The sequence below is a fragment of the Magnolia sinica genome, chromosome 6 (assembly GCF_029962835.1).
Source record: "Magnolia sinica isolate HGM2019 chromosome 6, MsV1, whole genome shotgun sequence".
Taxonomy (NCBI): Eukaryota; Viridiplantae; Streptophyta; class Magnoliopsida; order Magnoliales; family Magnoliaceae; genus Magnolia; species Magnolia sinica.
The window spans coordinates 74,922,234-74,940,347 of record NC_080578.1 but is presented as its reverse complement, the minus strand read 5'-3'; the positions used below and the strand labels follow the sequence as shown (position 1 = coordinate 74,940,347).

Sequence of the window (18,114 nt, the reverse complement as noted above, 5' to 3'; positions counted from 1 at the left end):
CATCCTCTACCTGTCTACTCATGTTGAAAAAGATATTGAGGTCCAGCGTCATATTTCTAAAATACAAATTCATGATCCCATTCCTACAATTGATGATAGTGCTTGATGTAGTAAGGAATGGGCGACCAAGTATGACAGGAATTTGAGTGCATATATATGCAAGAGGCTGAGTATCCAGGATAATAAAATCTACTAGATAGTAGAATTTGTCAACCTAAATGAACACACCCTCAATCATCCCCCTCCATACACGAACTGAGCGATCAACAAGCTGTAGTGTGGTCCGGGTGGGTTTTAATTCACCTAGACCCAGTTGTTTATAGACCGAGTAAGGAATGAGGTTTACGCTTGCCCCCAAGTTAAGTAGTGCATTCTTAATTTGGTGATTCCTAATTATACAAGTGATAGTTGGGCTACCAGGATCTTTATATTTTTGTGGCACACTTTGATTGAGGATGACACTCACTTTTTCTTTCAGGAAAAATTTCTTTTTAATACTTTACAGCCTCTTAGTCATGCGTAGGTCTTTTAGAAATTTGGCATATGAAGGAATTTGTTTCACAGTATCCAGAAGAGGGATGTTGCCTTCACTTGTTTCAACACCTCTAGAATGTCCTGAGAGTTAGTTAGAGGTTTTGGTGCAATCAACCGCTAGGGGAATGGAGCAATCGGCTTGCTCAGAGGTTCTAGTCCATGTGGAGTAATGTTAGGTCTATCATCTGTTTCTACTTCTAGGTCCTTAGACTTTTAAGCCCTTACCGGAATAGATTTGTCAATTGTTTTTCCACTCTTAAGAGTGGTGATAGACTCAGCTTGCTTCATTAAATTTGAAGAGCTTAGTTCACTAACTCTGTATTGTGGTTCAGGTTTGGGGATAAGTTGAGCTGGAAGGATCCCTTTCTCCATAACTGTAATACGAGAGTTTTTTTAAAATTTTTTTTATAGCCTTAATAAGTTCTTATAAGTCTTGCAAAGTATTTTGCTGGATAAGCTCTTGAGTTTGTGTGGGATTCTGAACTAATTCTTCTTGAGGTTTCCCTTAATTTAAATTTTGATTATGGATTCCTTAAGGAGTAGCAATTTATCCTTCCTCCAACTAAAGTTTGAATGATTTCTCCAACTTGAATTGTATGTGTTTGAAGTGAGTCCTTTGAAAGGCCTTTGGTAGTTGTTTACGAAATTCGATTGCTTGTTCAATTTTTCTTGAAAAGCAGGTATTGTTGGACAATTCTCAGTTGTATGAACATTATAAGCACAAATACTGTAGACAACTTCCTTAGCCTTATCCTTCTCAAGTTCCATGGCCTCGAGTTTCTTTATGAGACTGGCCACTTTAGCATTTATATCGTCTTCCTCTTTCAAAAGATATATTTCGCCCTTCTCATTTGATTAAGTAGGCTTAGAAAGTGGTGCTAGGTTTTAGGGAGAAGTCCCATGATTGTGTGTTTTCAGCAAGCTTGTCAAAATAATCCCACACATCATCGACATCTTTATTCAAGAATTCTCCATTGCACATTGTCTCGACCATTTGGTGCATAGAAGATGTCAACCCATCGTAGAAGAAACTTGTTATGCGCCACATTTCAAAACCATGTTGTGGGCATGAGCTGAAAAGATCCTTGAACCGCTCCCAACATTGGAAGAATGTTTCATCTTCCTTTTGGGCGAAGTTCATGATTGACTTTCTGAGGGTGTTCGTTTTATGATGTGGGAAATTTTTCTCAATGAACTCCCCTATCACGTCATTCCATCTGCCCATCGATCATGGTTGTAGTGAGTACAATCACGTCTTAGCCTTTTCTTTTAAGGGGAAGGGAAAGAGTGTTAGCCTGAATGTGTCCTTAGACACGTCGAGAAAGTATAAAGTGGTTATGATCTCATCAAACTCTTTCATGTGTAGATATGGACTTTTAGATTCAAGTCTATGGAACTTTGGAAGGAGTTGGATCACTCCTAGCTTGATATCCATATTCCCTATATTTTCTAGAAAAATCATAAATGAAGGTGTGCTCACCCCTGTCGGTTGTAAGAAATCTCGTAGAGTACGAGGCGGGGGTGCATTCTGCACCTCGTTTTCATCCTAGATTTCCTCAATCGGATGTTGAGGTTGATTTGCAAGTTGATTTGTAGCCATCACTTCTATCAATTCTGAGGATTTCTAGTGGTGTCTAATCCTATGATGGATAAGTAACCCTTCGACCAATCATCCTTCACTTAAGAGACGTCGAGTGTTGTGATAAATCCACTTAGGCATGAAACACTCGCAACCTTCAAGTAACTAAACCTAAACCTAAGAAAGAAGACAAGGGAAAATAAAATAAATAAAATATCTAAGAAAATTAAGAGAGAGAATTAGAAAAAGGTTACCGGATCAGCGATTTTTATGTTAGAATCCTACAAAACAGGAAACCAAATTAGATTCTAAAAGCAAATTCAGAAAACTCCTAACTAGAAACAAAAGAGAAAGTTAATCCTAGTCTTAATCTAATTCTAATACTAATTAAATTTAGAAAAGCACAGCCGTAGTCCCTAGCCACAATGCCAAAAACTTGTTCACAACCCCAAGTGTAGGGTCACGATGTAGTAACAATCTCAGTAAGACCAAGGTCGAATCCACAGGGACTAATCTTGTGCATATTCTAATAATAACTAGGAGTAGAACTAGAAGAAGATCTAATTAGAAATATGGAATAAAAGAAATAATTGTGAATATCATTTAAACTATTAATAAAAAGTATGAACTAGGGTGCCAAGGATCCACTTGTAGTAATTGAGATGCTACCTTGCTTAATTCAGGAATTCCAACTGGAATTAGAGTCCTATCTTATCCAGTTGGAAAAAGAGATAGTCAAATCTTTGAACTTCTCACTGATCTAGCCTCAATGGAGGAGAATTGTGAAGATTTGGAAGGGATTCCATCATCCAACGATGCCCAGGAAACAATGGCAAACAACGAGATTTACCAATCCCACATTCTCAAATAAGAAAAGAACATACTCAAAGCTATCGCATATCTACTATAATTTGAGTCACAATAAACTATTAAAAAGTAAAAGTATTCCTTAAAATCAACTGGAAATTAAATAAGTTCAACAAGAATAAGAATCAAAATAAGAAAAACTTCCCGAAAATGCTACAAGCTTCACCTCTTAGCCCTAGCTAAGAGGTCTAGCCAACCATAGACATGATTAGATCAAGAATCCTCAAAGAAAGCATTAAAACTAGGATTTGTTTTACTTCTCCAAATCGTAGATATCCTTAGAAGTCTTTAGGAAACTCATATTTATAGCCTTTTCGGCATATATTTGCAAAATCGCTTCAAATTTACATAGTCCGCGTAATTCTACGTAACGTATTTGATGACATCGAACAACCTTCGATGTCATCGAGCATAAGTTGAATTCCAAAAGTCGTGCCTTTATGTATTGCATAACTCCTTTCACACTGCGTAACTCTTCTTTTCATCAAACATGCCTTTTATGTCATCGAACTTCCTTCATTATCATCGAAGGGTGTTCGATCAATCGAGAGTGTGTTTAGAGAGTTCCAATGAGTTGCTCTAAAAATCCAAAAAAGATCGATGTCATCCAACTGCTTTCGATGTCATCGAGCATGTCTTCGAGCCATCGAATAGGTCGGTGAGCCATTGAGAAATGTATCCAATTTGACCAGTGACCAAGTCAATTTCATGTAATTATTCGATGTCATCGAATAATGGCTTCGATGCCATCGAAAAATAATAGATGACATAGGCAATGAAGTGAATTTCTGCACTTTTTTCTTTCGACTTCCTTCATTCTCCACTTGGTGTTCTTAAATCTTGAGGTCTTGAAATCTTCAATCTTTGTCTCCTAAGATCCATTCCTTGCCTTGGTGATTCTTGAGCATCCAATCCATGCTTTTAACATTCTTTTCAATTGAAGCTCTTAGATTCACCTTGCAACACAAACATGTATAAAATATACCATTAAGCATTATCATGTTCATAAAACTAAGATATAAATGGGGAAAAATATGCAATATTTGACACTCAACATTTTACTACACAAGTAGAACTCAAAACTCTACCCAGATAAAATTTTCCACTATGGATAAAGAGCTCTTAATCATAGTCTTTACACTGGACAAGTATAGGTCCTACTTGATCTGATTTAAGATCATATTATTCATGGACCATTCAGCACTAAAGTACCTTCTTTCTAAGAAGAATGCTAAGCCCCGATTGTTGAGGTGGATCTTCCTACTCTAGAAAATTAACATAAAGATTCGTGATAAGAAAGGAGTGAAGAACGTAGTAGCTAATCACCTTTTCAGCTTTGTTATCTCTAATTTCATTGAAACAACTCATATCAATGACATGTTCCCTAATGAGAAACTTTTCATTATCTCTCATTGACCTTAGTTTGCTGACATTGCAAAATATCTTGCTACAGGTATCACGCCGACATATTGGACCAAGCAAGATAAGAAAAAGTTCTACACCAAGGTGCGCAAGTACATCTTGGATGATCCATATTTATTCAAGTATTACCCAGATCAGATCATAAGGAGATGTATTCTCGACGATGAGCATTAAAGTGCAATCTCATTTTGTCATTCACATGCCTATGGTGGCCATTTTTTAGCTAAGAAAACCATAGTGAAAATTCTAAAGTGTGGCTTCTTCTGGCCCACCATGTTCAAAGACATTAATGATTTTTGCAAAACTTGCGAGCATTGTCAGAAATTGGGAGGATTGTCCAATTGAAATGTGATGCCTCTAAACCCCATTCTAACCATTGAAGCATTTAATTGTTGGGGCATTGATTTCATGGGACCATTCCCCCAATCTTTTCGAAACATATATATTTCTTGTGGTCATTTATGTTAACAAATGGGTTGAAGCAATTCCGTGCCAAAATAATGACCATCTCACAATCATTACATTTCTCAAAGAAAACATTCTTTCTTGGTTCGGAACATCGCAGGTCATTATCAGTGATGGATGCTCTCACTTCTATAATAGGCCATTCGAGACTTTAATGAAGAAATATGAAGAAATATGACATTTCCCACAAAGTGAGTACCCCCTGTCACCCTATTGGGGCACAAAAAATACACAAGTCCATGGAGATATCTCTGTTGTGCGACCGCATAATAGAGATGTGTTGCATGACCGCGTAACACATAGAATGAGGTAAGAGTGTGGTTTCAGGGGCAGATTACCCAGACTAGCCAGGAGACCTTGTTGCATGCTCACACAATAAGGGTCTAATGTGCGGTGTGTAACAACACTGTGTTGTGCAGATTTAGGGACTCACACATGCGAAAGCATATAAATACCACCTCCCCTCCTAATTTGCATCATCGGAGAACTTGGACAAGTGCTCATGTGCCGGGAGAGTCCAAGTACTTGCAAGATGCCAGCCTGTTGAGTGCCTGTGCAATAGGGATTATGTTGCGTGCTCACGCAATAACCAACATGTTGTGCAGTTTCGTGGATTCTCCAACAATTCCATCTTTTCGATGTGTATATTCTTCAATTATTAGCACAAAGTTAGGGTTTTGACCCACATATTTCCTCTGTCATTGTGATGAACGTCATATACGCCGCGATGTTGTTGAAATCACTGCTGGATTGATTCAATGTACTTTTCTTTGGTATCAAGGGAAGCATGAGGATATAATTGAAACTCAGAATAAATAAAATTAATGTTGATGAATGTTATTCCATCTTTCCTTGTCATTATTGAACATGAATATTCCAATCGTAATACTTCATTTCAAAACAAAATGGTGACCCTGTTGGGGATCAAACCCAAAATCTCTAGTTGGAATATTAATGTTTAATACTAACTTAGAAATAATTGAAAGAACAATTATCATCGATTAGCGCCATAATGGCTCCAAAATGCTAACTCTTAATGGGAACATCCTCCCCTTCATCTCTAAAATAAAGTACAATTCAACTTAATCAAAATAACTAACAGTTTGTTTAAATTCTAGGAACTTCGTTCTTATACAATCACAAAGGCCTTCCTCCTAACTAATGTAGTTGTCTATTCTACTCCCGATGGATTCGCTATGGATTATATCAACAATGTGCGATAACCATCGAAGAAAAAACCAAAGAAGGTTGAATCAATTGCGACCAAAAACAGGTAACACCAAGTGATGTCTGGGATGGTTTCCACTTCACCAATAGTGAAACAAGATAATGAAGAATGGGTAGTAGTAACATCCAGAAGATGGAGGGTCTAATCTCCTTCCACAAGAAGCTCAATCCGGATAGGTATGATGAGAAGATCGATTGTGCTAAATACCGCAATATGTAACCTCACCTCAGTTACACATTCATTTTACTCAAGGAGTACTGAAATGCATGTCACTCTAGAAGGTTTTCCAAGATCGCCAACTATGATGATAAAGACATCTTCTATAGAATCATTACAAGTTAAGAAGAATAAAGGGAAATCTATTGCGACAAGCGAACGCTTGCTCATGGTACCCCTTGTAATGAGTTTAATGTGAACTCCTACATCAAGAATGCCGTGATTTGAGTCAACTAGTTCTTCGAGACAATAATGCGTTAGTTTCAAATCAAGCAGTGGTTCATCTTCCTCAAAGTCATCAATGATCCAACATTCATTTCCTCCTTCAATGTCAGAGTAATTGAAGAATAAAAAAGTAAAAGTCTTTATGGCAGGCACTAAAGCCCGACTAGTTTTTGCCAGAAAAGCACTTGGTTGAAGAAGCCCATAATCTTTTGACAACAATAGCCGTGAACAATACTGAATAACAAACAGAAGGGTCACAACCACGGATGGTTAGATTTCAAGGGTCTATGCCTTTAATTGATCATACTGTAACACAGGAAGAAATCTGACAAACAGTCACTAAAATCATTCATTTAGAAAATGAATAAGATCAAAAGAAAAGATTCCAATATTAGACACCTTATTTCCATAAAATAGAAGAGATATTGTTCCCTGTCAATTTCAAGTACTCAAATTTTTAAAAATTTAATGGAGATGGATCAGCGAAGGAACATTTGATGCATTTCATAACAATGATGGAAAATTTCTCCGCAGTTCCTCAATATTAATTGTGATTATTCAAGTCGTCATTAATAGGAAAAGCCTTTAGATGGTATTCAGCTTTGGCTTCAGAATGTATTCATACTTGGGAATAAATGCAAGATGCTTTTATGATGAAAATTTTCTATTCTAATGTAGAAGTTAGTTTGACTGAATTGACCTCTATTTGCCAAAGGGAGGATGAACAAGTCGAAGAATTCATCAATCGGTGGAAAAACTTCGGGGCATCGTGTTGACAACTTCCGGGAGAATAAGAGAAGGTCAAATTATGTTTGAGCAGTATGAAATTAAAAGTGGCGTTTGGCCTAATTAGTGTCGATATACAAACTTTTTGAGATCTCGTAACAAAGGCCCATGTTCTTGAGAAGATGGTTTAGAAAATGTTTGTTTCTAATATAGAGTCACTACATCAGAACTTTAATTGAATATTAGCCAATGTCAATGACAGAGAAGAGAAGAAGAAAAACTATCAGAATAAAGAAAAATACAGCGATGGAGAAAATATGAATGGTCATATGATCAAGATGACATATAAAAAGCCCAAACAATATAAAAACTGTAAGAAATGTACATTCGTAAAGGAAGATATACTTCCGATGATGAATTAACTATTGGCTATAAAGGGAAAAGAGTTACCTTAACCAAAACGCTTTAAAGAAATGGGGAAGAGAAAAGAAGAAGGTTACTATCATTATCATCGTATGTTTGGTTATCGAACTGAAAGTTGTTATGTTATTAGAGATATAATCCAAAAGATGATTGGCAAAGGTGAAATTTTTATGGAAGAATATGATAGAAGGGACAAGTAGTGAATCAACATAATTTTCTTTAAAAATGCAAGAGATTCTTCAAGAAAGGAGACATGATTCTAGTGTTGGTATGGTTCGTCATGCTTATGCACAGGGAAAAAGAGGCAGTACGGCTCTGTAACAACATAGTAAGACAAATAGTCTTTTAACAGTATGATCACCAGTCATATATCTTCATGAACCTTCATTCTCCGGTGAAGCAAGGATAAAAAATGATTAATGAATAGAGAAGTCATAGAAATATACAACTCCCAAATATTTCTTTAAATGTATCCTTCTAAGCAGCAGGATGGGACCCTAGATCTCTTGATTCTGAAAGAGGTAATTGTTGATTCTCCGAGATAATAAAATTACAGGTTGATGCTTGGTCCGGAATCATTATCGTAAATGAAATATTATATATGCGATGTTCACAAACCCAAGTGCAGGGCTGCGTTGTAGTAAAACTTGGTGAGACCGAGATCGTATCCACAGAGACTTAACCTGTACATGTTCTAAAAATGACTAGAACTAGAACTAACAACCTAAAATTTGGAATAATTGAGAATAATTGTGTTAACTGGAGTAATCAAAGTATAAGGAACTAGAGTGCTAAGGATCCACTTGTATCTATTATGATGTTACTTCATTGATTTAATAAGAACACAATTGGAATTAAAGTCCTATTCTATCCAGTTGGAAGATGGAATAGTTAAATCATAAAGTGGTATTGAACTCCATTGGATTAGTGCATACATAAAGCACCAATCTCATGATCGGAGGAAATTCATGCACCAACTATGCCCATGGACAATGGTGGATCACAAATTTTATAGATCACTTGACTGTAAAAAGAGAGACAAAGATATTAAGATCTTTCTAGGCATCTACTGTAATTTAAGTCACAATAAATCATAGAAAACTATAAATATTCATTCATTCAAACTTGAAATCAATGAAAGTTCAACATGTACTTGAATCAAAGTAAAACAAACATCAAATTAAACTACAAGCTTCACCTCTTAGCCTTATCTAAGATATTATCTAATTAAAGATATGAATGAAACTTGAACTCTTAAACAAAACATAAAAACTAACTAGAAGAAGAAAATTGGGGAAGAAGGAAGGACTCCTTAAAGTTCTCTAATACCTTTCTCTACTCTTCCAACTCTAATTCGTGCTTAGAACAATTAAGAGACCCATATTTATAGTATTTGCCTAATCTGACTTTGAAACCGCCTCAAATTTACCTATGGAGTTACGCTTCAGTCACACCGAAGTCACCTACGGTCAGACTGAAGTCGAATTTGAAAAATATGTGTAGAATATATCAAATTTAGGTCGGACTGAAGTTGGCTTTGGTGGGACCAAAATTAGCTTCAATGGGACTGAAGTTGGTTTAGGTCAGACAGAATTAATGTATGAAAATCACGATTCTTGCTGGACTGTTTTGTGTATTTTCAGTTAGATCGAAGTTGGCTTAGGTCGGACCGAACAGTCTATATTTTCTCTTATAGGACTTGTGATTTCACCAGTCTTTTCTCGATCCATTGTAAATGGTTTTCTTTGATCTTTGGTAGTAACTTCGTCATTAAACACCTCCAAATCTCAACCTCTTCATTTAGTAATCTTTTGAGGATAAATATTATCTTTGAGTGTTCTTTTCTCCTTAGCTCTCAAAATCACATCACAAAAGGAAACATTTGAAAATAGATCAATTAAGCATATTTATGTTCCCAAAACCAATGAATAATAAGGGGGAAATATGCAATATTTGACACTCAACACACACCCCAACCAACATTTTGATAGTCTTGAGCAAAGCATGCGTGAAGCAATATTTAATTCTCAATTTTCAAACCCCTTTCAGAAAATAATCTTTTATGTAATTAAATATGAATGAGTAAAAATCCAAGATGAGATAATGATAATTTGAAAACCTAGAGCCAAATTTATGGGTACACAATCAATCAGATCTTCCTACTTCCATTAACCGAAAGCATAAGTTCACATATCAAATTTCCAATGTGCTCAGTGAATCTCAACTCACTTTTTATAGAAGATAACTATCGTTTCATAATGTCAGCCATACTCTTTAATTCAAGGTGAATGGATTAACACAAGCACTAATTCCAGATTTGTCTCCTTTTCTTCTTTTCTCATCTTTAAATTTTGCATCGATGGTCTTTTTCACATTAATTTCAGTGTTTTCCTTCTTTACCAGAGAATTTTCATTGAAATACATGCCTTTTTGTCGATCTAACTATTTTTAAACCGGTTCTTTTCATCTTTTTAGGTGGATAAAGTTCTCCAGACTTGGTTCTCAATACCCATCAATGATGTTCATACTACAATCAGAAACTCTAGTATTTCACATAAGACAAGTCAAGTGTGAATTGTGATGATATTCAAACTTTCCCTTAATTAACTAGTTGGAAGATCTAATCAGTGGTCTACTCAGTTGATCAAACTCCAAAAATTTAAAGTTCAATTCTCTATCTTATCATCAAACTCAAAGCATTCTTAATCATACAAACTTTCACTTTCCAAATAAGTTTTTAACTTGAAATTTTTCAAAATTTCAAAATTTTGCTTGAAAACTAAGAGAACATTGATTAGTTTACCTAATCCACACACCAACTTAAATCCTACATAGTCCTTAATGTAATAGATGTAAACATTCAATGCATATGAGACAACGAAAATAAAATTGAAGTGATGGAAAGAAAATACCTGAAGGAGAAAAATTAAAGCTTTTTCCAAAGTTCTCCACATGTAAATGGGTTAGCATGAAAATTAAAACCTCAATCTTTTATTCTAGATTGAGGTTTAGATCTTATTCTACTTCTAATTCTAGTTACTTTCAAAATACACACAAGAATAGTCCCTGTGGATTCAACCTCGGTCTCACCGAGTTATTACTACATCACGACCCTACACTTGCGGTTGTGAACAAGGTTTTGGCGCCATTGCCGGGGACTAACGGTTGCATTTTTCTGAGATTGGCTAGTTTTGAAATTAGTTTAAGATTAGGGTTTTTTTATTTTTTATTTTTAGGATTAAGTTTTTCTGAATAATTTTAGAAACTAACTTACCTTCTAATTTTAGGTTTAGAAACTTTCCTTTTCTATTTTTAGAAACTAAATTTTTCTCTTTTTATAAACTTTATATTTTCTATTTTTAGGAACTTTCCTTTTCGTGTTTTTAGAAATTAGGTTGCTTTCTTACTTTTTTTAGAAACTAATTTTTTTTCCTTTTTCTTTTGCAGGATTCTAACATAGATCTTCTCCAATCTGGTAACTTCCTTCTAACTTCTCTTCTTACTTTACATATTGTTGTAGGATTTTTCTTTTATTCTTTTTAAGATTAAATTCAGAGTTAGGGTTTCACCATGTAAGAGTGGGAATGTCAATATGCTAAGATAGCTAAGAGACATTGGGAAGGGATGTCAGATGATTATGTTAAGAATTAACCTGTGTCTCAAAATATTTTTAAAACTATCATCGAGAACTAACCAGGATATAATACTCCACCGGTTAAGAAATCCTTACGTGATCACATGTGGGAGAATAATTATACTCCATGGATTAAGAGAACAGTAAGTGAATCTTGGGTTTATCATAATTATAGGAGGGAGAACTATTATCACCCATCAGACAAGAAGAAAACAATGAGAGATTATATTATAGGTGATAATATGTACCAACAACCATCAGATTCTCCCACCTATGACTAGTATGACTATAATCAGTGAAAACATCAATATTAGGAAGATGAACCAACAATACATCATAGTGACAACTCTCTTGAGTCCTGTACCTTTGAAATCCAACCAAAAACGATCCAAGAGGATTCACTTCAGGGTTACACAAATGATTTTACTGGCATTAGAAAAATGATAGAAGTGCTTCCATTACTTTCCTAGTTTAGGATTAGTTTACTGCTTTCATGGAATTTAGGATAGTTTGCTTTCAGCTATTTTAGGATAGTTTGCTTATCATCAGTTTGAGTCTTTTGTGTTAACCCATTCTTCACACCGAGCTCATTGGAAACACCTCAAAATTTCTTCTTCAAGTACTACATTTCCATCACTTCTCCTTTACTTTCGTTGTCTCATGTGCATTGCATGCTTATATCTTTTACATTGAGGACAATATAGCTTTTAGGCTGGGGGGTGTGGATTAGGCAAGCTAATCAGTGTTTTCTTAGTCTTTAAGCAAAAATTGTGAAAATTTTTCTGAATATTTTGTAAATTCGAGTGATTTTGAAGTTCATCCATGATTTAGAAGTATAAGATACTTAATAGTTCATCCATGATTTAGAAGTATAAGATACTTAATAGTTCATCAATGATTTAGAAGTATAAGATACTTAATGTTGGTGATTTATGACTCATGGATTCAGTTACTTGTTAGATTTCATAGTTAAGTTCGAATTATTAATCCATGATTAGAAGTTTTAAACATTAATTGAGTTATGATTTCACATGTCACATCGAGCTTCCACATTAAAGCTTCAGTCAACATTGAATTGTTGACTTGGTGATTTTTAGGCATGGAAAGAACCAACCTAGGGAATTTTTCCATCATGTTCAATAAGAAGAATTGAAAAGAAAAAAAATAAATACCCAGCTAAAAAAAATAGTTATCGTCGAAAATGGCTACCTATTGAAGATCTTTAGAAAGGTTGACGTAGCATGAAAACTATCAATGGAAAAATCAAAAGCTGGAAGAATGAAAAGATGAACTATAAAGTAAGTTTTGATTTAGGTTTTGGTTGTCCTGAATGTTCTTTTAATTATCAATGATATCATGAAAATTAAGAATTGAACCGTTGATTGTGATAAGTCCAGATTTCACTATGAACTCAATGTTTAGAATTGTTCTAATTTGTGGATTAATACTTTGAACTACATTGTGAAATTGAGTGCTAGAGTTGAGGAGAAGGTGATGCTCAACATTGATGTATCTTAGAATTCTACTATGTAGATTGTTTTTAAAAACCACTTGAGCTTATAGAAATTGTCCTGTGGTTCTCGAAATAATTTTCACATACTTTGCTTGGGACTAGTAAAATGCTGGTTGGGGATTGTGTTGAGGGTCAAATATTACATATTATCCCTCATTTATTGCATGGTTTTATGAACATGATACTACTTAATGTCCTATTTTACTCATGCTTGTGTTGCAAGGTGAATTTAAGAGCTTGGATTGAAAATTACGCTAAAAGCATAAATTTAATGCTCAAGAATCACCAAGCCAAAGATTGGATCTTAGAAGACCAAGAATGAAGAATTCACATGCCAAAGATCCAAGAAAATCAAGTGAGGAATGAAGAGCATTAAAGACTTGAAGTAAAAAAAAGGAACCCTAAAAATCTACCTCCTTCAACTAGTCAAAGATTCCTCAACTCGAACTCCAACAAAAAAATCCTCTAAAATACTGTCATCCTTGACTAGTCAAAGGAAACCCTCAACCAATCGAAGGTGCCCTCGACCAGTTGAAGGTTTTCCTCGACTAGTCTAAGGTTACGCAAACAGCACAGACTGAGTAAATTTAAGGCAGTTTCTAGATTTTTCCAACTCGATGGGAAAGTTGGAGTTGCAAAACTATAAATAGGAGTCCTTAGGATGTTCCTAGGCATCATCTAGGGTTTCAAGGAGCTAAGTCAAAGGGTGGAGAAGCCTCTCAAGAGTTTTTTCTTCTTTCCTAGTTTGTTTTTAATGCTTTCTTTTAGGGTTTTGATCCTAATCATGTCTATGGTTGGCTAAATCCTTTAGCCCAACTTGTAGCGTGATTGTGATGTTTTCTTAGCTTTGATTCATGTTTTTATTGAACCTCATGTATTCTAGTTCTTTATTAAGGAATACTTTTAGTTTTTAATGGTTTATTGTGACTTAAATTATAATGGATCTGTAATAGCTTTGAGTATCTTCTTTTCCTATTATGAGATTGAGAAGGTAGGAAATCCTGTTATTCACCATTATCTCATGGGCATGGTCGAGTGATGGAATCCTTCCTCATCTTCTCATTCTCTTATGTTTGGTTGTGAGATGAGATTGGTATATCCTATTGTTTTTCATTGTCTACTGGGCATGGTTAGGTGATCGAATCACTTCCAAACCTCACAACTCTCATCTACTGAGACTAGATTCATGAGATGTTCTGAGATTTGATTATCTCCCTTTTCCAATTGGATAAGATAGGACTCCAATTCCAATTGTGATCCTTGAATCAAGTAAGTTAGCATCCTGAGAACCTACAAGTAGATCCTTGGCACCCTAGTTTGCACTTTGAATTAATATTTTTCACAATCATTCACAATTGCTCTTTTATTCCAGATTTAGGTTTATATCTTATCCTACTTCTAATTCTAGTTGCTTTCAGAATACACATAAGAATAGTCCCCATGGATTCGACCTTGGTCTCACAGAGTTATTACTACATCATGACCCTACACTTGGGGTTGTGAACAAGTAGAGCCATGTCTTAGCTTTTTCTTTCATGGAGAAAGGAAAGAGTTTCAACCTGACCGTGTACTCAGACACGTTAGGAAAGTATAAAGTGGCTATAACCTCGTCAAATTCCTACAAGTGTAAGTATGGACTTTCATATTTAAGTCCAAGGAACTTTGGAAGGAGTTGGAACACTCTAAGCTTGATATCCATGTTTCCTGTGTTTCCTGGAAAAACCATACATGAGGGCGTGCTCACCCCTGCTGGTTGTAAGTAGTCTCGTACGAGGCGGGGGCGCATGGTCCACCTTATTCTCATCCTAAACTTCTGCAACTTGAGGTTATAGCTGATTCACCAATTTATTTATAGGTTGATTTATAGTCATAACCTTAGTTAACTCTGAGGATCTTGAGTGGTGTCTAATCCCGTGATGGATAGATAACCCCTCAACTAATCCTCCTTCACTCAAAAGACGTCAAGTGTTATCACGGACCCACTTGGGCATGAAACACTCTTAGCCCTCAATTTTTGATTTTAACCTAAACCTAAAGGAAAGAAGGGAAATAAAAAATCTAGAATTATAAAGAGAGAGAGAGAATTAGAAAGAAGTTACCCAATTAGAAAGTTCTATGTTAGGATCCTGCGAAAGAAATAGGAAAGTGAATTAGTTTCTAAAAAGGAAATAAGTAAAGCAACCTAGTTTCTAAAAATGAAAAAGGAAAGTTTTTTCAAAAAAAGAAAATAGAAAGTTTTTAAAAAAAATTAGTTTATAAAAAAAATAAAGTAGGAAAGTTTCTATCCCAGAATTAGAAATTACTTTCTAAAACTAGAAAAGGAAAGTTTCTAAACATAGAATTAGAAAGCAAAGTTAGTTTCTACAATAATTCAGAAAAACCATAATCCTAAAAATAGAAAATAAAAAAACCCTAATCTTAAACTAATTCCAAAACTAGTTAATCTTAGAAAAATACAACCGTTAATCGCCGGCAACAGCGCCAAAAACTTGTTCATAACCCCAAGTGTAGGGTCGCGACGCAGTAATAATCTCGGTGAGACCGAGATCGAATCCACAAGGACTAATAATGTTGTGAGTATTCTGAAATCAACTAGAATTAGAACTAGAAAAAGATGAAAACCTAAATCTAAAAGTGTAGAGAGAGAGTAATTGTGAATTATTTAATTAAAACAAGAAATTTAAAGGTGGAAACTAGGTTTTCTAAGGATCCACTTATAGCAATCAGGGAGATATATGCTTGATTCAAGGACACAACTGAAATCAAAGTCCCATCTTATCCAGTTGGAAGATATCTTAGTAAAACCAAATCTAAACTTCCTTTGATCTAATTTTAAATGGATGAGAGTTGTGAGAACTGGGAGAGATTCCATCACAAAACCATGCCCAGGAGACAATGACTCACAATAGGATATACCAATCTCGTAACCAAACATAAGAGAATTATGAAGATTAAAAGAGATTTCGTCACCTAATCATGCCCAAGGGACAATGGTGAACAACAGGATTTCCTAATTTCACAATCTCAATACATGAAAAGAACATACTCAAAGCTATCGTAGATTTATTGTAATTTGAGTTACAATAAACCATTAAAAACTAAAAGTATTCCTTAAAAATCAAACTAGAATCAAAGAGAGTTCAACATAACATTAATCGAAGTAATAGAAAACATCCTATCATGCTACAAGCTTCACCTCTTAGCCCTAGCTAATAGGTTTAGCCAACTATAATCATGATTGGAACTAAAACCCCTAAAGAAATCATGAAAACCTAAGGAAGAAAGAAGAAGAACTCTTGGCGACGGCTCTCCACACTTTTGCTCCACTCCTCAAACCCTAGATAATGCCCAAGGATGCCCTGGGGACTCCTATTTAAAGTTCTGCAACACCTTTCGCACCTCTTTAGAAAAATCCAGAAACTGCCTCAAATTTACACACTTCATGTAACTCTCGTATCTTCACGCGATTCGTTCGATGACATCGAACAGTCTTTGATGTCATTGAAGGTGTCTTTTATACATGCTTTTTCTACACTTTTGTAGCTTCATCTGAACTTCTGCGATCTTTTATGTCATCGAACCTACTTCGATGTCATCGAGCATTGTTCGAGGAATCAATAATGTGTCCAAAACAGTCCAGAGAGTTATTCCAATTTCTTCAATAATTTTGATGTCATCGAAGAGACCTTTAATGTCATCGAGAAGATCTTCGATGTCATCAAGTAAAGCTTCGAGTCATTGAAAATGATGCCCAATATGTTTAGCGAGTTTTGCCGAAATTTCACAGAAAATCTAATGTCATCGAGCAGGTCTTCGATGTCATCGACCAAGTTCTTGAGTCATCAAAAAAGTCTTCAATTTGTCTAGCGACCAACTCAATTTACTGTTCGATGATACAGTAAATGTGTATTCTGCACTTGTTCTTTCGGCTTCGTTCCTTCTCTGCTTGGTTTTCTTGAATTTGGGACCTTGAAACCTTCAATCTTTATCTCATAAGATCCATTCTTCGCCTTGGTGATCTTTAAGTGTCAAATCTATGCTTTTAACTCCTTTTCCAATCCAAGCTCTCAACTTCACCTTGCAAAACAAACATGAGTAAAATAGGACATTAAGCAGTATCATGTTCATAAAACTAAAATATAAATGGGGTCCAATATGCAATATTTGACCCTTAATACGAAACTCGTAGAAAGCAAACTGAATGTGTCTTGTGATTTAGATCAACAAAATATTTAAAACTTCCTCTTAATCATTTGAGTGCAAGAACCGTAAGTGATAGGCTACTTAATTGATCAAACTCCAACAATTCAAAATTCAATCTCTATCTCATCATTATACTTACAACATTCTTTAAGTGCACAAACTATCATTTTTCAAACAAATTTTAATTTGAAACATTGAAATTTTTTAAAATTTAAATTTTGATCAAAACTAAGAAAACACTAATTAGATTACCTAATCCACACCCCAAACCTAAAATCTACATTGTCCTCAATGTAAAAGATATAAGCATGTAATGCAAAAGAGGCAACAAAAACAAAGGGGAAGTGATAAACTAATATAGGTCATAGGAGTAGCAAGTACATTTGAGTAGGAAGGGTAGTACCTGAAGAAAGCGAATTGTAGCTCTTCCAAAGTTCTCAATGTGATGATAAGTTGGCATAAAGACTAGATAAGAGGAAAGCAAATATCCTAATCCTAAATCCTATGAAAGCAATAAACCTAACTACTCCTCGATCAAACTAGGAGGTCAATCCTGGTAAATAAGATCAATCAGAGGTATGAACATGTCCTTTGAATCAAATTTCTCAACAAATGGCTTTAAACGATGTCCATTCACTTTGAAAACATTGTCATTCATTGGATTCTGAATCTCGACAACCCCATGAGGATAGACATTAGTAACGGTGAAAGGTCCAGTCCAACGAGATTGGAGTTTACCTGGAAAAAGATGTAACCGAGAATTGTATAAAATGACTTTTTAACCATTTAAAAATGGTTTTCGAAGGATGTTCTTGCCATGGAACACCTTAATCCTGTCCTTGTAAACTCTCGAGTTCTCATGTGTCATTCTAGATTTCATCGAGTTCTGTCAACTGAAGTTTGCCCAGTAAGCCAGCTTCGTCCAACTTAAAATTCAGGTTTTTTAATAGCCCAATAGGCTCTATGTTCCAATTCGACAGGCAAGTGGTAAGATTTCCCATAGACAAGTCTAAAGGGCGACATTCTAATGGAAGTCTTAAAAGCTATACGGTATGTCCATACAACATCAGTCAAACGAA

General features: G+C 35.1%; 1 non-coding gene across 1 annotated transcript; it reads left to right on the top strand.

The window, feature by feature from the left end:
- The first annotated feature begins 1,586 nt into the window (after window positions 1-1,586).
- Window positions 1,587-1,693, top strand: LOC131250454 (small nucleolar RNA R71). Its single transcript, XR_009173380.1, has one exon. It is a non-coding gene; the product is annotated as a small nucleolar RNA R71 (small nucleolar RNA).
- The last annotated feature ends 16,421 nt before the right edge of the window (window positions 1,694-18,114 follow it).